Source organism: Oratosquilla oratoria, chromosome 12 (assembly GCF_046742065.1).
Source record: "Oratosquilla oratoria isolate Oo_2021 chromosome 12, ASM4674206v1, whole genome shotgun sequence".
NCBI classification, from domain to species: domain Eukaryota; kingdom Metazoa; phylum Arthropoda; class Malacostraca; order Stomatopoda; family Squillidae; genus Oratosquilla; species Oratosquilla oratoria.
In genome coordinates, this window is record NC_134788.1 from 69,414,968 (window position 1) to 69,432,988 (window position 18,021).

Sequence of the window (18,021 nt, forward strand, 5' to 3'; positions counted from 1 at the left end):
TCCTGGAAGAGAGCTCAGAGCTCGTAGGTCCGATCTATGGGTAATGCTATGACCTTGCACACACACACACCCCCAACTCCCCGCCCACGAGAGTTGGAGTAACACCCCTCAGCGCTGCGATACTGATATTATTTCAGCCCCGGGCGAGGATCGAACCCGGACCTCCGTAGTGGCAGGCCAGAGCTCTAACCACAGCGCCATGAGAGGTGTATTATACATTTAATTCATGTATACATTACATCCTCTGTGGCTTGATTTCATTTCCCTGGCTTGTCCGGCCGTACATCCACAAAGGAATTAAAAACAGAAACTTGAAATCAGACAATAGAAATGATAATAATAAAAAAAAATAGTAACATAAAAGCATACATATACGAGTATATACGAAAAGCTTTTTTCCCCCGTATAAGGGAGGCAGCAAAAAAAAAAAAAAAATCAACCCTATCACACTTCACTCCTGTCCACCTTAGGAAATACAAAATATGATATATAGAAATAATAGATATAAAATATAAAACAGAACAGAAAATATGAATAGAGAGGATGTATATAAAAAACACCACCTTGTTTGTTTACATATGACGTCATAGCCCGTCAAGCATTGAGTTGCACTCCTTCAGCTATTGAAGGAGCATGCTTTCGTGGCTGTGATTTAAACAGGTTAAACAAGTGTGTCTTCTTGAATTCGTAAGTGCAGCGATTTGGGGGTAAGATAGCTTAGTGCATGCTTAGTACGTTCGCATTTGCCCCTCTTCTATTCTCATTTGGCATTCATGATTCTCATAATTCTGAGTAAGGATATAGGTACCCCCACAAAAAAAAATAAAAAAAAAATTAACCTTTAAATTATTGTTGCATATGAAAGACAACTTTATTAGAAACAAAATGCTTTTTAAATTTTTGAAATAGCTTGAAAAATAAGGGAAATACGTTTTTTTGAATTATTTTCTTAGCCCGCATTTTTGGCTAGACTTTACCATAACAAAGTGTTAGAATTAAGGGTGGTAATTTGTAAAGATTTCGGTAAAGAAATACACATTAACTCTAAATCACTGGTCCAATTTTATTAAAATTTGGAATACTTGGGTTTTATGGGTCAACAAATCACATGAGCATGTCAAAAACAATGTGAGACATCTCCATCATACCATATTTGCCTTTTGATGGCAACCATGAAGCTGTCGCTAAACGCCGACCAAAGTCGACCGACGCTGACCAAAACCACACAATGACGGTTTTTGCTCAAATGCATAACTTATATATAAAAAATAGCACACGGTTGCATTATTTGACCTATTTTCTTTAAAATGGATAATTTCCACGTAAAGTGATCAAAGAGAAGTTATGTTTTTATCCTCTGAAAAATTATCAGCCGGTAACCAACGCCGACGAAACCTAAACAATGACGGCGTTGGTTGCCGGTTGATAATTTTGTAGAGGATAAAAACGTAACTTCTCTTCGATCATTCTACATGGAAATCATACATATTAAAGAAAATAGGTCAAATAATGCAACCATATTCTATTTTTTATATATAAATTATGCATTTGAGCAAAAACCATCATTGTGTGATTTTGGTCATCAATGGTAATAAGTAAACAAAATCGAACGCAAACTGGACGCATCAGATTCATGGGTGATATGGCTACATTCCGGGGCGATAAGCTCAATTATGATGTGATACACGATATTAAGCTTCTCATGTCTGGGAGAAAATAGGTTGATAAACTTGTTTATGTAACTTAAAATTATGTTTAGAGATTCCTTACCTTAATATTTTTACTCGGAAAACTATGTTGCCGAGTTTGACAACCAAATTTCCGTTTAAATCGCTGAAATTTTTTTCTATTTCAAGAATTACCATTACACTTGCAAAACAACAAGATAATTTGAATATCTTTCGCATGCGCTAAGCGCGGGAAGCATTCAAATTGAACCAAATAAAACCTAGTTGGCCGCAACATATGGCCATGAAAACAATACATGGTCGACGGTGGCGCGCGCGCGGATTCGGGGGTACCTAAAGGATAGGTACGGGCACAATTTTTTTTAACTCTTAAATTCTTGTTGCATATGAAAGACCATTTCATTTGAAACAAAGGGAGATACGATATTTTGAATTGTTTTTTTATCCCGAATTTTTGGCTAGACCAGGGGTTCCCAAACTTTTCAGCTCATCGACCCCCTAGTAAAGTTTGAAATTTTCTATAGACACCCAAACTAATAATTCACGAACTATATCAGTGTATTATTATTGATGTTATTGTTATTAATGCTATTATTATTATTGTTATTATTATTACTATTATCATTATCATAGTTATTAGTGTTATTATTATTATTATTATTATTATTATCATTATTATTATTATTTTAGTTATCAATAGTGTTATTATCATCATTATGATTGTCATAATTTTTGTTGTTGTTATATTGTTTTAATTCTTTACTGTAGTTCTTGTTTGGTCTCATAAATCACTTATGGTAATTGTAAGTACCATAGTCACAGTTTTCGTATTTGTGGATTTTACTTATTCTAATTGTTTATTTTCTATTTATTTTATTTATTTTTTATTTTGATCTATTACAAAAGGGCCAAATGGCACCATTCATCAAGACGACGGTGATCCAATAATAATACAGATACTTTCTCATATGCATAAACATAAGTGTTTTAAGATAAATATAATTTACCAATAGCTTTAAGAGTAATATTATATATTCTTTATTATATTACTATAAGTGATATTTAAGCCAATAATATTACACAAGCTCGTCATCTTGATGTTCATTCACGATGTGGTTGTGTGTGAGATTCTTCGTACATGCACAGAATGGGAAGGATTTTCGACTCAGAGTGAACTGGCATGGTTTTCATTAAGTTTAGATATTGGTTGGTTGATTATTCTCACTCTTTCAGTACGGGAAGAGAACAGGATCATTTCATTCCAACCATTTAATTTTAAAGACCTCCTTTCGACCCCATAGTAATTTACTGACCCCTTTTGACCCCCTAGCAATCTACTGACCCCCTTTTGACCCCTTGGATGGTCTTATCGATCCCTGCGGGTCGATATCGACCACTTTGGGAACCCCTGGGCTAGACTATACTATACTTTAACAAAAGGTTAGAATGAAGGGTGGTAATTTGTAAAGTTTTTGGTAAAGAAGTTCACATAAACTCTAAACCATTGGTCCAATTTTATTGAAATTTGGAACACTTGGGTTTTATGGGTCAGCAAATCACCAGAGTATGTCAAAAATAATGGAGGATATCTCCATCATACCACATTTGCCTTTTCATGGGAAGTACGGGCACAAAAAAAAAAAAAAAAAAATTACCCCTTAAATTTATATTGCATATGAAAGACAATTTCATAAGAAACGAAATACTTTTTAAATTTTTAAAATTATTTTTCTATCCCAAATTTTTTGCTAGACTTTACCATAACAGAAGTGTGGTAATTTGTAAAGATTTTGGTAAAGAAATGCACATAAACTCTAAACCACTGGTCCAATTTTATTAAAATTTGGAATACAACCACTCCTCGTTTAATGACAACAGTTGGGACCAGCGCGCCGTCGTTAACCGAATTGGTCGTTAAGCGAAAGTGTATACATATACGTACATGCACTGTATGTACAATGTCTAGCAATACATGTATCTTTATTTTCGTGTATTTTCCCTCTTTTATACAGTACATTAAAGCTTTATTTACTGTTTATTTACGGTGGTTAGGTTCCTAAAATTACCGTATATGACCAAATCCGCGTATGCTGACATTCCATATTGAATACCGGGGTATTTTTTTAGTTTTGACCATGGGCGCAAAATAGCAATAGAAAATTAATTATTAATTTTGTAAATTAAAATGTATCAACGTAATATGCAATTTTGTGGGCGGAAATGAAAGTAAAAAATACCTTGCTACAAGAAAATATGCTAATGAACGAAGTCGGTAGCATAGGCTCGGGACGCCATCTTGTCGTCTGCCAACATCTCTCACGACGACGACAACGAGGACGAGCCGGATGACATTTAATTAGCAGGTAATGATTTATTAAACACGGGTTAGGTTAGTTTAGCTTAGGTTAGACGAATTAATTTATCATCCTTTCATTTCTTCAACATCGGCATCTATCATAACAAACATGGTGTACCATTCGTCCGACATGACTTCGTTACTTATGAAATCTGTTTTAGCATTTTTTTTTCTATTTCCGCTCACAAAATTGCATATTACGTTGATACATTATAATTTACAAAATTAATCATTAATTTTCTATTGCTATATTGCGCCCATGGTCGAAACTAAAAATTTACCACTACCGGTATATACTGTACCCCAGGTAGTTTTTGCAGCTTGCAGGATGGTAATGTAGACCTAAGCTTCAGAACACTTTACCTCACAGCTAATATCCACCGTACAAGTTCATTTATAACATCATACAAATTTGCCTCAGCCAACTTAATTATCGTACATGACGTCGTAACTTCGGGAGATTTACGTTAAACGACGTCATAAAGCCCATCGTTACTCCGAGTTGTCGTTAACCGAGTAGGTCGTTAAACGAGAAGTGGGTGTACTTGGGCTTTATGGGTCAACAAATTACATGAGCATGTCAAAAACAATGTGGAACATCTCCATCATACCAAATTTGCCTTTTCATGGCAACTATTAAGTTGTCAATTTAGAGATGATCATCAGTACAATCCAAACCCCTAGCCCAATTGATATGCAACTTGGCATGTGAAGGTTTTATGGGTTAACAAATCATCTGAACATGTCAAAATAATGCAGGATCTTTATTTTATACTGTTCTGACTAACACCTATCATGTTGCCATGGCAACTTTTGTCAATTTGGAGATAATCATCCATAAAATCCAAACCCCATGCCCAATTGACATACAACTTGGCTTGTGAAGGTTTTATGGATGGATCAACAAATCATCTGAGCATGTCAGAAATAATGTAGGACCTTCCTTTTAACTATGCTTACTAACACCTCTCATGTTGTCATGGCAGCTATTGTCAGGTTAGAGATAATCATCAATTAAATCCAAACCCCTGGCCCAATTGACATGCAATTTGACATATGAAGGTTTTATGGGTCAACAAATCACCTGGGTAAGTCAAAAACAATGTAGGACCTTCCTTTTATACAATCCTTACTAACACCTATCTTGTAACATGTTCCATCAATGTAATGTATCTGCAATGTATTATATATGCAGCTAAAAGAACTCTACTATCACATTTAAAAGTGTATATATAGGTGCCTTACCCCTTACCCTTAGATTGCCTCTCAGTACACTAACCAGTCAGTACTGCAACTATCGTAAGACCTAACTTAAATTTATGTTGAAATTGGTGAATTATTTTTTACACTAATTACTGAAATAGAAAAATGAATAAAGTCTTTTTACTTTCAAAGGAGTTATTTTGTTTAATCATGTTATCTATGATCATGATAATCTGAATAAACAGCCTTATTTCAACAGCTCATGTCTATCATCATCATCATGAAACCCAGAAGAAAATTTAAGTCTTGTCTCTAGACCTCTACTAGTCTTGAGACTTCTCATGGTCATGGACATGGTCCATGACATGGAATACTAACCATATTATTAATAGTTATTTCATATGCTTGCTATCATATTCACAGCTGGCTATGTAATAGGCATAGCATAGCCTGTCCAACATCTTAAAATTCATACCATAACAATGTAAGTGTTATTTGTGAACAACACCCTCCATGACTGCTACGTGATGTATCTCCGTTATATCATGTGTTAACAAACATGATTAAGTATCAGAGAACATGCGTACATGTTATGCATTAAGGCACAGCTGTCGCATTACCAACAACCTTACAGTTGCTCATATCCGGAGAGAATTGGCTAAAAAAATAGGAATATTACATTAAAATATTCCTATATAGGCACTTTATTTTTAGATTTTTACTCATGAAACTAATTTGCAATGGCTAATAGCCAAATTTGCATTTAAATTGGTGATTTTTATTTATTTATTTTTTTTTTTTTGCTAAGAGGAGACTGTATGAAGGAGTGATTGTGCCAACAGCACTGTATGGGGCAGAAACATGGAACATAAGAGAAGAAGAGAGAAGGAGTTTGAATGTGTTTGAGATGAGGTGTCTGAGAAGTATGATGGGGGTTACTAGGCTAGATAGAGTGAGAAATGAGGAGGTGAGGAGGAGAACAGGGGTGGAAAAGGAGCTGGAAGATAGGGTTGATGAAAGAATATTAGGATGGTTTGGACACATGGAAAGAATGGGTGAAGAAAGACTAGTAAAAGAGGTATGGAAGGCAGATGTGGATGGAGTGAACATGAGGGGACGTCCTAGGATGAGGTGGATGGATGGGGTGAAGGGGGCTTTGGGGAAGAGGGGAATGTCTGTTGAGGAAGGACGGGAGAGGACAGAAGACAGGGGTGAATAGAGAATGGTTGTACATGGATGATGTTGTGATTGCATGAGGTGGAATGGGCGGGGGGATGGGGGTTGAGGTAGTATGTGTGAGCAAAATTTGACACAGCCTGAAGGGATTTCTCCCCGTCCTCTCCTTTTATGCAATGGGGGGCGGAGAGGGGGGGTCGCCGATATAATGAAGCCTTGCTGTGGATGTGCTGTGTCTTGCGACACTGCTTCTGACCCAGGGCAGTGGACAAGGTGCAGGGATGACCCATCATTCAGGAGGTGCTAAGATAAGAGGGAGGGTGGAGGGGTGTGGAGTGTATTCAGGGATGGAATGGGTGGGAATGATTTTATGTCTTTTTCTTTTTGGCTACCCCCCTTGGAAGGGGGAAAAAGCCTTGGTAAATGTATGTATGTATTTTTTTTACTGGGCATACACTTGCAGAACAAGAAGACATTTTGATAGTTCTGTGCATGTACTGAATGCTACAAGTATTCAAACTGATGCATACCCATTCGAATGGGCCGCAAAAGATGGCGGTGTAAACATTATATTTGCAATGGTAGCGCTGTCCACAGGTTCACACATATCTAGTAAGGGTAATGTGGATATTTATGAAAATGTTTGCCAGTCTCACAGTGTCAATTACCTTTTGGGAAATATACTACTGGACATGACCATTGAATACACAGTGACTTGCTGGGTAAAAGAGAATACTAGATATAGAAATAATGAGGAACTGTTGGGACTAGACTTAACATTTACATCAGAGCCTGAAATTGTGGATAAAATGGAATAGAAGAAGACCAATTGGGAAGAGTGACCACATACTAATTGATTTTGAACTAAAAGAGGAAATTTGTTTGTGAAGAAATGAGAAACACCAAAAAAGAAGGCTAACGTACAATTAGACGGAATATGGGAAAATCAGAAAATTCTTTCTAAAAGTGAATTGGGAAAACTAATGAAGATAAACAGATGTAAGAGAAATGGATGATATTAAAAGAAATCTATAATGAAGGAGTGGATAAATACATGCCAGAACAAAAACAGGAAGAGGTGTACATTAAATGCTGGTACTACAAAAAATGTAGTGAGGCAAAAGATAGAAGAGACAAAGCTTGGAAAAGGTGGAAAAGAAATGGGTAAGTGGCAAATATTTATCAAACTAAGAAATGAAATGATTGTATTAACAACACTGGGGGGCAGAAACATGGAACATAAGAGAGGGTTCTGAATGTGTATTGAGATGAGGCAACAGAGAAGTATGATAGGGGTTACTAGGCTGGATAGAGTGAGAAATAAGGAGGTGATGAGGAGAATGGGGGTGGAAAGGGAGTTGGTAGATAGGGTTGATGAAAGAGTATTGAGATGGTTTGGACACATGGAAATGGTTGTGTATGGAATCCCACAAGGTTCAGTATTAGCTCCGATAGTTTTTGCTATATATATATATATAAAGGACATGGATGAAGTGTAGAATGTTATATGAGTTTCTTTGCAGACAGTGCAGAACTACTAAAGAAAGTAAGTACAGAAAAAGACTGTGAATCACTACAGAGTGACCTGGACAAAGTCTGGGAATGGAGCCAAAAGTGGGAAGTGAACTTCAGCACTAAGAAATATAGTATAATAGAGTTTGGAAAAAGTTAAAAAAGAATATCATGACAATGAAATTCGATCTAGGAGTAGTTATTAAAAAAGACATGTCCCCAGACAAGTATATAAATAAAATAGTCGGAGAAACCTACAATTTACTAAGATCAATAAAGGTGGCTTTTGATTACTTGAATGAAGTAATGGTAAAAGACATATTAGTCACACTGATAAGACCAAGATTGGAGTACACTGCGACACTATGGACATCCAACACAAAAAAAAACCCGAATATAAAGCAATTGGAAAGAAAATGGAGAAAGATATAAAGCAATTAGAAAGAAAATGGAGAAAAGTGGGAGGTGAGCCAGTTGTTGTTTGCTGATGACACTGCGCTTGTAGCAGGATCAGAGGAGGGATTGAGGAAGTTAGTGACAGTTTGAGAAGGTGTGTGAAAGAAGGAAACTGAAGATAAATGTGGGTAAAAGTAAAGTGATGAGATGTACAAGGGGGGAGAGTGACAGCAGGCTGGAGGTGAGCATTAAGGGTGAAAGACTGGAGGAAGTGGATACTTTTAGATATTTGGGTGTGAATGTGGCAGGAAAGGGAGTAGAGGGGAATGGATGCTAAGAGGAGGTTCTATGAAGGAGTGATTGTACCAACAGCATTGTACAGGGCAGAAACATGGAATATGAGAGAGGAAGAGAGAAGGAGTTTGAATGTGTTTGAGATTAAATGTCTGAGAAGTATGATAGGGGTTACTAGGCTGGATAGGGTGAGAAATGAGGAGGTGAGGAGGAGAACAGTGGTGGAAAGGGAATTGGGAGATAGGGTTGATGAAAGGATATTAGGATGGTTTGGACACATGGAAAGAATGAGTGAAAAAAGATTAGTAAAAGAAGTGTGGAAGGCAGAGGTGGAAGGAGTGAATATGAGGGGGCATCCTAAGATGAGATGGATGGATGGGGTGAAAGGGGCATTACAAAAGAGAGGAATGTCTGTGGAGGAAGGACGGGAGAGGACAGAAGATAGGGGTGAATGGAGAGGGGTTGTGTATAGATGATGCTGTGATGCATGAGGGGGAGTGGGTGGGGGATGGGGGGTGAGGAAGTATGTATGGAAAAAAAATTGACGCAGCTAGAAGGGATTTCTCCCCGTCTTCTCCTTTTCTGCATGAGGGGATGGAGAGATGGGGGTCGCCGAATTTATGAAGCGGCCTTGCTGTGGATGTGCTGTGTCTTGCGACACTGCTTCTGACCCAGGGCAGTGGACAGGAAGCAGGGATGACCTGTCATCCAGGAGGTGCCAAGATAAGATGGAGGGGAGTGGAATATATAGGAAATGGAATGGGTGGGAGTGGTTTCTATGCCTTTTTCTTTTATGGCTACCCCTCATGTAGGGGGAAAAAGCCTTTGGTATATGTATGTATATAGAAAGAATCCAAAGAGCAATGACAAATATGGCCCCAACTCTTTCAGAACTGACATACAAAGATTGTCTAAATTGGAACTACTAACTCTGGAACAAAGAAGAGAAAAAGGAGATTTATTGGCCATTTATAGAATCAAGAAATGCATGGAAGTCCTTGACAGAGAAAACTTATTAAAGTGGAATAAAAGAACAATGATCAAAATTCTTTAATGAAGAAACACAGGTTGGAGAGATACATATACCAAAGGCTTTTTCCCCCTACATGGCGGGTAGCCAAAAAGAAAAAGGCATAGAAACCACTCCCACCCATTCCATTTCCTATATATTCCACTCCCCTCCACCCTCCTCCCTCCCTCTTATCATGGCACCTCCTGGATGACGGGTCGTCCCTGCATCCTGTCCACTGCCCTGGGTCAGAAGCAGTGTCGCAAGACACAGCACATCCACAGCAAGGCCGCTTCATAAATTCGGCGACCCCCCCCTCTCTGTCCCCTCATGCAGAAAAGGAGAAGACAGGGAGAAATCCTTTCGGGCTGCATCATTTTTTTTTTTTTTCCTTTTTTTTTTTTTTTTCTCCTACATAATTCCTCACCGCCCATCCCCCACCCACTCCCTCTCATGATTCACAGCATCATCTATACACAACCCCTCTCCATTCACCCCTATCTTCTGTCCTCTCCCGTCCTTCCTCCACAGACATTCCTCTCTTTTGTAATGCCCCTTTCACCCCATCCATCTCATCCTAGGATGCCCCCTCATATTCACTCCTTCCACCTCTGCCTTCCACACTTCTTTTACTAATCTTTCTTCACTCATTCTTTCCATGTGTCCAATACCTTTAAAAGTTATTTTTTGGTTTTCCTGATCCACTTTCCATTGATTTTTTATTTCTTGGAGATCTATCTCGTTTATGGTTTCTCCAATTTTTTCAGTCACCGCTTGTATTTGTTCTTTTACTTCTTTTTTCAAAGCCTCACTTTTGTTAGTATCCTAATTTTTCATTCTTTCATTCTCACTTTTGACTGTGTTTAATTCCTTTTTTAGATCATTAAGCTCCCTGTTAGTTTCACCATTTTGTTTTTTCAACTCATTCACTTCTTTATACATTGTCCTGTATTCAGCTTTCAGATCTATAATTTCATTTATTAGTTCTGTAATTCCCTGATTTAGAATATTTGTATACCTTGTTTCCCTTTCCAAATCTATACCTCTACCTAGTATTCCACTTTCTTTTGGGAACCCTGAAAATGTTATATTTTCATACCTTTGATTCCTCTTGGATGTGTCCATGTTCCAACTCTTGGGATGACACCTGATGGTGATTCAACCCTGTTTACTTCTAGTCTTTTCTTTGTTGGTTCATTATATTTTTGTCTACCTTCATCATCCTCCACTAAGTGAATTTACTCTAACATTTCGGTCACTTGATAGACAAAGCTCCCCTATCCCAGTATGACACCACCTAGGTGTTTCCTCCAACTTATCGAAAAAGCACTGCACTCCAGAGCTCATTCTAGATGTCCACTCTAAACTGTGGTTTGTGTGTCTTAAACAATGTGACTTGTGTAACTTATTTGAGTCGGGTGAACTGAATAACCCTTCCTTGAGTTGCTTTAGATTCAGGTCTTGTGAGCCCAAACATGGAATGCTATGAAGTTATATTAAAATATGACTGTTGGGGCCAGCTTCCAAATCTCATGACATGAAGAAAAAGCGAGAGCAAAATTTGAGTAATTGTGGTTGTGGGGGAATGAGTATGCATGTAGCTATAGGATGATTTTCACATTTCTAATGAAAAAGTAGAATGGAATATATGATAGCTCCATATCTGTTGGTGTTTCACCCTATTTTATGATAGGTCATGGCATGTACAAATGGTTGGTTTAGGTACAAACTTGAGTATGAAAGAGTTTGTGCACAAAATTTCCAGTGTCCTATTAGAATATATTGCACACATTCAGAGATAGATGTCAATAATATAATTACATTTTTTTCAGAATGAGGGTAAATATCATCACTTCTTTGGAAGAGCTATCTACAGATTTCATAATTGTCATACGATGAAAAGGACCCAGTGTGACATCTGTGGCACAATTATATCACTAGTCATTTTAGATATCACATGTTGACCCAAACTGGAGGGAAGCCTTTCCATTGTGACCTGTAAAGTTGTGCCTTTTCACAAAAGGGATCTCTTACAAAGCATGTGATGAGCCACACAGGAGTGAAGCCTCTCCAATATGATCTGTGTAATGTAGCTTTTCTGACAAAAGAATCTCTTCAAATTTCATATGATAACCCACATTGGAGAAAAGCCATTCCAGTGTGACCTGTGAGATAAAGCTTTCACACAAAACTGTCACCTTAAAAATCACTTGATGGCCCACACAGAAGAGAAGCCTTTCCAGTATGACTTGTGTGATTCAGCTTTCTCAAAAAAGGATCCTCTCATAAAGCATGCAAGGAGGCACACAAGAGAGAAGCATTTCCAGTGTGACCTGTGTGTTTCTGCTTTCTCGGAAAAGGGTTCTCTCAAGAACCATATGAGAACCCACACAGGAGAGAAGCCTTTCCAGTGTGGCCTGTGTGATTCTGCTTTCTCACGAAAGGATTCTCTCACACAGCATATGAGGACCCACACAGGAGAGAAGCCTTTCCAGTGTGGCCTGTGTGATTCTGCTTTCTCAAAAAAATGTCATCTCACAAACCATATGAGAACCCACACAGGAGAGAAGCCTTTCCAGTGTGGCCTGTGTGATTCTGCTTTCTCAGAAAAGGGTCATCTCATACGGCATATGAGGACCCACATAGGAGAGAAGCCTTTCCAGTGTGGCCTGTGTGATTCTGGTTTCTCAGAAAAGGGTTCTCTTGCACGTCACATGAGGACCCACACAGGAGAGAAGCCTTTCCAGTGTGGCCTGTGTGATTCTGCTTTCTCGGAAAAGGGTTCTCTCACACAGCATATGAGGACCCACACAGGAGAGAAGCCTTTCCAGTGTGACCTGTGTGATTCTGCTTTCTCACGAAAGGGTTCTCTCACACAGCATATGAGGACCCACACAGGAGAGAAGCCTTTCCAGTGTGACCTGTGTGATTCCGCTCTCTCAGTAAAGGGTTCTCTCACACAGCATATGAGGACCCACACAGGAAAGAAGCCTTTTCAGTGTGGCCTGTGTGATTCTGCTTTCTCAGAAAAGGGTAATCTCACAAAGCATATGAGGACCCACACAGAAGAGAAGCCTTTCCAATGTGGCCTGTGTGATTCTGCTTTCTCACAAAAGAGTGATCTTACACAGCATATGAGGACCCACACAGGAGAGAAGCCTTTCCAGTGTGACCTGTGTGATTCTGCTTTCTCACAAAAGGGTTCTCTCACAAACCATATGAGGACCCACACAGGAGAGAAGCCTTTTCAGTGTAACCTGTGTGAATCTGCTTTCTCAGAAAAGGGTAATCTCACACGGCATATGAAGACCCACACAGGAGAGAAGCCTTTTCAGTGTGACCTGTGTGATTCTGCCTTCTCAGAAAAGGATTCTCTCACTAAGCATATGAGGACCCACACAGGAGAGAAGCCTTTCCAGTGTGACCTATGTGAATCTGCTTTCTCAGAAAAGGGTAATCTCACAAAGCATATGAAGACCCACACAAGAGAGAAGCTTTTCCAGTGTGACCTGTGTGATTCTGCTTTCTCACAAAAGGGTTCTCTCACAAGCCATATGAGAACCCACACAGGAGAGAAGCCTTTTCAGTGTGACCTGTGTGAATCTGCTTTCTCAGAAAAGGGTAATCTCACACGGCATATGAAGACCCACACAGGAGAGAAGCCTTTCCAGTGTGACCTTTGTGGTTCTGTTTTCTCATATAAGAATAAACTCATACAGCATGTGAAGAACCATACAGAATAGAAGCCTTTCTTGTGTGACCTCTGGGATTCTGTTTTCTCACAAAATGTTAATCAAATATATGATGATCCACACAGAAGAGAAGCCTGTCCAGTGTGACCCGTGTGGATTTGATTTCTTACATAAGGATAATCTCAAACCCACACATGAGAGAAGCCATTGTGATGCTACCTGTGCGATGCAGCTTTCTCAGAAAAGAATCACTTCAAAAAACATATGATCCACACAGGAGAAAAGCCTTTCCAGTATGACCTTTGTGAATCCTTGTTTCTTATTAAAGGTTTCTCACACAATATTTGAAGACCCCTGCAGATGGGCGGCCTTTCCAGTGTGAACTCTGCTATTATATTTTCTCAGTAAAGGGTTCCCTCATACAATATATGAGGACCCGCACAGGAGAGAAGTCTTTCCACTGTGACCTGTGCAATTCTACTTTCCCACAAAAGAGTTCTGTGATTCTACTTTTTCAGAAAGAGTTTTCTTACACGGCATATGAGGACCCACACAAGAGGCAAGTCTTTCCAATGTGACATGTATGATTCTGCTTTCTCATGTAAGGGGAATCTTGCACACAGGAGAGAAGCTTTTCCAATGTGATATGTGCGATTCTGCTTTCACACAAAAGGGTTATCTCAGAAAGCATATGATGACTCACAGGAGAGAAGCCTATCCAGTGTGACTATGACAGTACATAATGACCCACAATGGAGATGAGCCATTCTTGTATGATATAGCTTTCAGAAGAGAGATCTCACAAAACATATGAGGACCCACACAGGAAAGAAGCCTCTCATGTGCAACGTGTGTGGTGCAACATTCTCACAAAAAGGTTCTCTCACAATGCATATGAGGACCAACAATGGAGAGAAGCCATTCCTGTGCACTGCAACTTTATCACAAAAGAATCACCTCAAATATCATGTGATCCCCCCCGCAATTGAAAACTCACAAAATTGGGAACAAGGACAGAGAGACAGGTTCCCCCCAAAGAAAAAAACAATGCAAAAACTATACAAGAATTTAAGATCAAACTGGATGCTGAAAGATACAAAAGCGGGTCACTATGAGCATAGCTCTCTTCCCATAAAAAACAACTAGGTACATACGGGACAGTAGCCTTCCTAGTGTGACCTGTGTGATTCTGCTTTCTCACAAAAGAGGTCTTAGTCATCACATGGTGACTCATACTGGAAAGAAGCCATTCCAGTGTGACAGCTGTGTGATGAAAAATATACCCTGTAAGATTTGTGCACACATTTCACAACTAGCATACAAAGGAAAAAAAGTGTGTGCATAAGGTTTTGAAAATGAAATTAGAATATTTTAATTAAAGATACTAATGCTTTAATTTCATGATAATGAATTGAAAACAAAATTAATGTGATTTTGAGAATCTGTCAATGACCTTTGAAATATCAGTGTACAATTTCATAATTTTACACATAGTTTTGAGATCTTTTGTATGTTCAGCAGTTATACATGTCCAGTACTAGTTCAATCCAATGAAATAAATCAAGAAGCATGTTATTAGTTTTTTACCCTCAAATTAAAAAGTCTGAATACTTGATACAATCTCAATGTGTTTTTTTATGTTTCAAATTCCATTTGGAAAAGAAAATTGTTGTGATTTTCTGGGGAAACCTACATTTAAAGAATAACAAAAGGAGCAATGAATATACTCATGGAAAAAATGGCTACTATAAGTCATTGGAATAGTAGAGACATCTGGATAAAAGAGGAACACTGAAACAATGCCAAAGCAAAAATCATAATTAAGATAAAAGGGAGCTGTTGGAAAGATCCATCCCAACTTTGTTCTTCAATTGAAAAGTAAGCAACAGGAAACAAAACAAGGCAACAACTATGTTCGGTAAATAGTGCACACAGATATGGTTGTATTCTGTAATCTGTAGCTATTTTTAAATTTGCAAATGTAAAAAAAATGTATACAAATAACAGAATTGCATAGAACTGGTCAGATCTTGTCAGATTCAAATGAAGCAAAGGGTGTGAAGTGAAAAAAAAACTGCAAGTGAAGAATGGCTGGATGAAATAATGAAAAATGTTCCACTCATTTACAGGACAGTTTCCCTGAGGATGAGGTACAAGAATGGTCAATGTTTGATATCTCCACTATTTCACATTGTGATTTTTCATTTGGTAGTGGACATGCTACTGCCCTTTGTCTTAACTATCATGATTTTCTTGCTGATGCTACAGAAATATTTAGTTTGATGTTGCAAGAAAAATCAGACAAAAATATATATATATATATATAAAATTGTATTACTAAAGGAGGAGCGAAATGGCATGTGAAGGTTGTGTGAACCTGGAGGACCGTCTCGGGATGTGTGAGGAGGAAATTCGTCTTCTCAGGAGTGCGCTCTATGAGAAGAGTGAACCCTCCCCACATCCCAAAGAGCGTTGCAGTTCTTCCCTTTCTGTTACTGCCGTGAGCGAGTGGCGCTCCATGGGTTCCCGTTTCTCGAGCCCGCGTTCGGTAAGCGTGTGCCCTGTGGAGCAACCGCTGGCTCTAGTCAATCGTTTTGCTCCGCTGGAGGATGAAGTGGCTGAAAATCAGGAGTTCATGGTGGTGGGGGACTTCATGGTGCGAGGGTATGACGACATCCTGCAGCGGAAGACTAAACGATGTTGCCAGCTTATATGTTAACCGGGCCGTGGGATCGCCGATTGTACCCAGTCCATCGGGGAGCAAGGACGGACGAACACGGTTACGATTGTTCATATGGGAAGTAACGACATGGGTAGGGTGAGATCAGAGGGACTTGTTCGGAATTACAGGGTCCTCCTTCAGGAGATGAAGGAACGTGGGAGCCGTTACGTAGTGTGTGGGATCCTCCCGAGGATCTGCGCAGGCTCGTATTGGAACAGTAGAGCCATAGGGATCAATGATAGGATATTGCAATTGTGCACACAATTGGGATACCACCTTGTTGATCCTTGGTATCTCTATTGCAGGCGTCATGACCTTTACGCTTCTGATGGGATCCACCTTACCCGCAGAGGCAAAGATGTTCTAACAAACCTGATTGTGGGAGTTTGTAATGAACTAGTTCCTTTTTTGGGGTAGAAGCCCAAAGGGAAGGGGAAATAGAGTGTACTTGGGAAAACAGAGTAGAGTATAGCCTTAATGTAGAACAATATGCCAGTATAGGAGAAAATATAATTTTAGGATGTAATGTTGGTAGAGGACGAAATGTTACATTAGGATGTTATGTCAAACGGACAAAATGTCACGATGGGATGTAATGACAGTGGACGAAAGTTCACAATGGGATGTAATGATAGTGGAGGGCAAAATATCACGATGGGATGTAATGATACTGGGGGTCAAAATATCACGGTAAGATATAATGTCAGTGGAGGACAAAATATAATTTTAGGAAGGGAAGCTGGACAGAATGTCAATGAAGGCCAAATTATCACGATGGTATATGATAACAGTGGAAGACAAAAGATCCCGATGGGATGTAATTATAGTGGAGGAAAAATATCACAGGATATAATGTCACTGGAGGACAAAATATAATTTTAGGAAGGGACGCCGAACAGAATGTCAATGAATGACGGGAGGCCGGTTTGAATCGCGGTGACATAGGGGGACAAAGTGTACAAAAGAGATCGGATGACCGTGAGCGACCAGATGTTCGTGATTGGGGAAATGTTAATTTTGATAGGAGAAATGTTAATAAGGCATTGAATGTTAATGAAGGACCAAATAAGAATATAGAGCAAGGTGTTAATAAAAAACAAAATTATAATGTAAGACATGATATTGAAACTCAAAATGTGTCAAAAAGAAATAATCACGAGCTTAAAACCATGACCGCAGTATTGGCAACAAATGTGAAGAAATACAGGCGTATGTCAAAAGCGAAAACCTTGATATGATAGGAATAACCGAGACATGGTTAAATGGTAAAGAGTTCGAAGCTGAATTTAATATTGCGGGATTTAAACACTTTCATCAGGATAGAAACCACATGAAAGGTGGGGGTGTTCTGTTGTACGTTAAAAACAATGTCCACGCTTGTGTTTTAGAGAAAGTGAAACAGGATGCATATGATAGTTTGTGGGTGGAGTTAGCCCGAACAAATGGGCAAAATATGAATGTAGGTGTAATATATAGCCCAAAGACATTATCATTAGCAGACGACAAACTGTTATTTCATGAACTGCCTAGTTTCTGCAACCGGGATTTATTGATAATGGGTGATTTCAATTTTACTGACATTGATTGGATGACACTTGAACATGGCCATATAGGTAGTCGCTTGGTTGATTTTCTGTGACATTTACTTAGCTCAGCATGTAAAAGAGCCCACAAGATATGAAAACTTACTCGATCTTTTGATCACTAGCCGTAAAAGCATGATAACTGATGTAGAAGTCGGTAAAACTGTTGCAAATAGCGATCACAACTTAGATTCAAACTCCTATTTTTTTATTTTTTTATTATTAAGAATAGATACTTGTGTTTCTAAAATACCCGATTTCAGTAAAGCTCAGTTCATAGGACTACGTCAGGAGCTTCAGCTTACAGATTGGGAGGCAAAATTAAGCGAAAGATCTGTAGATCAGATGTAGGAAATATTTCAAAATACGCTCACTAAGATGATTCATACA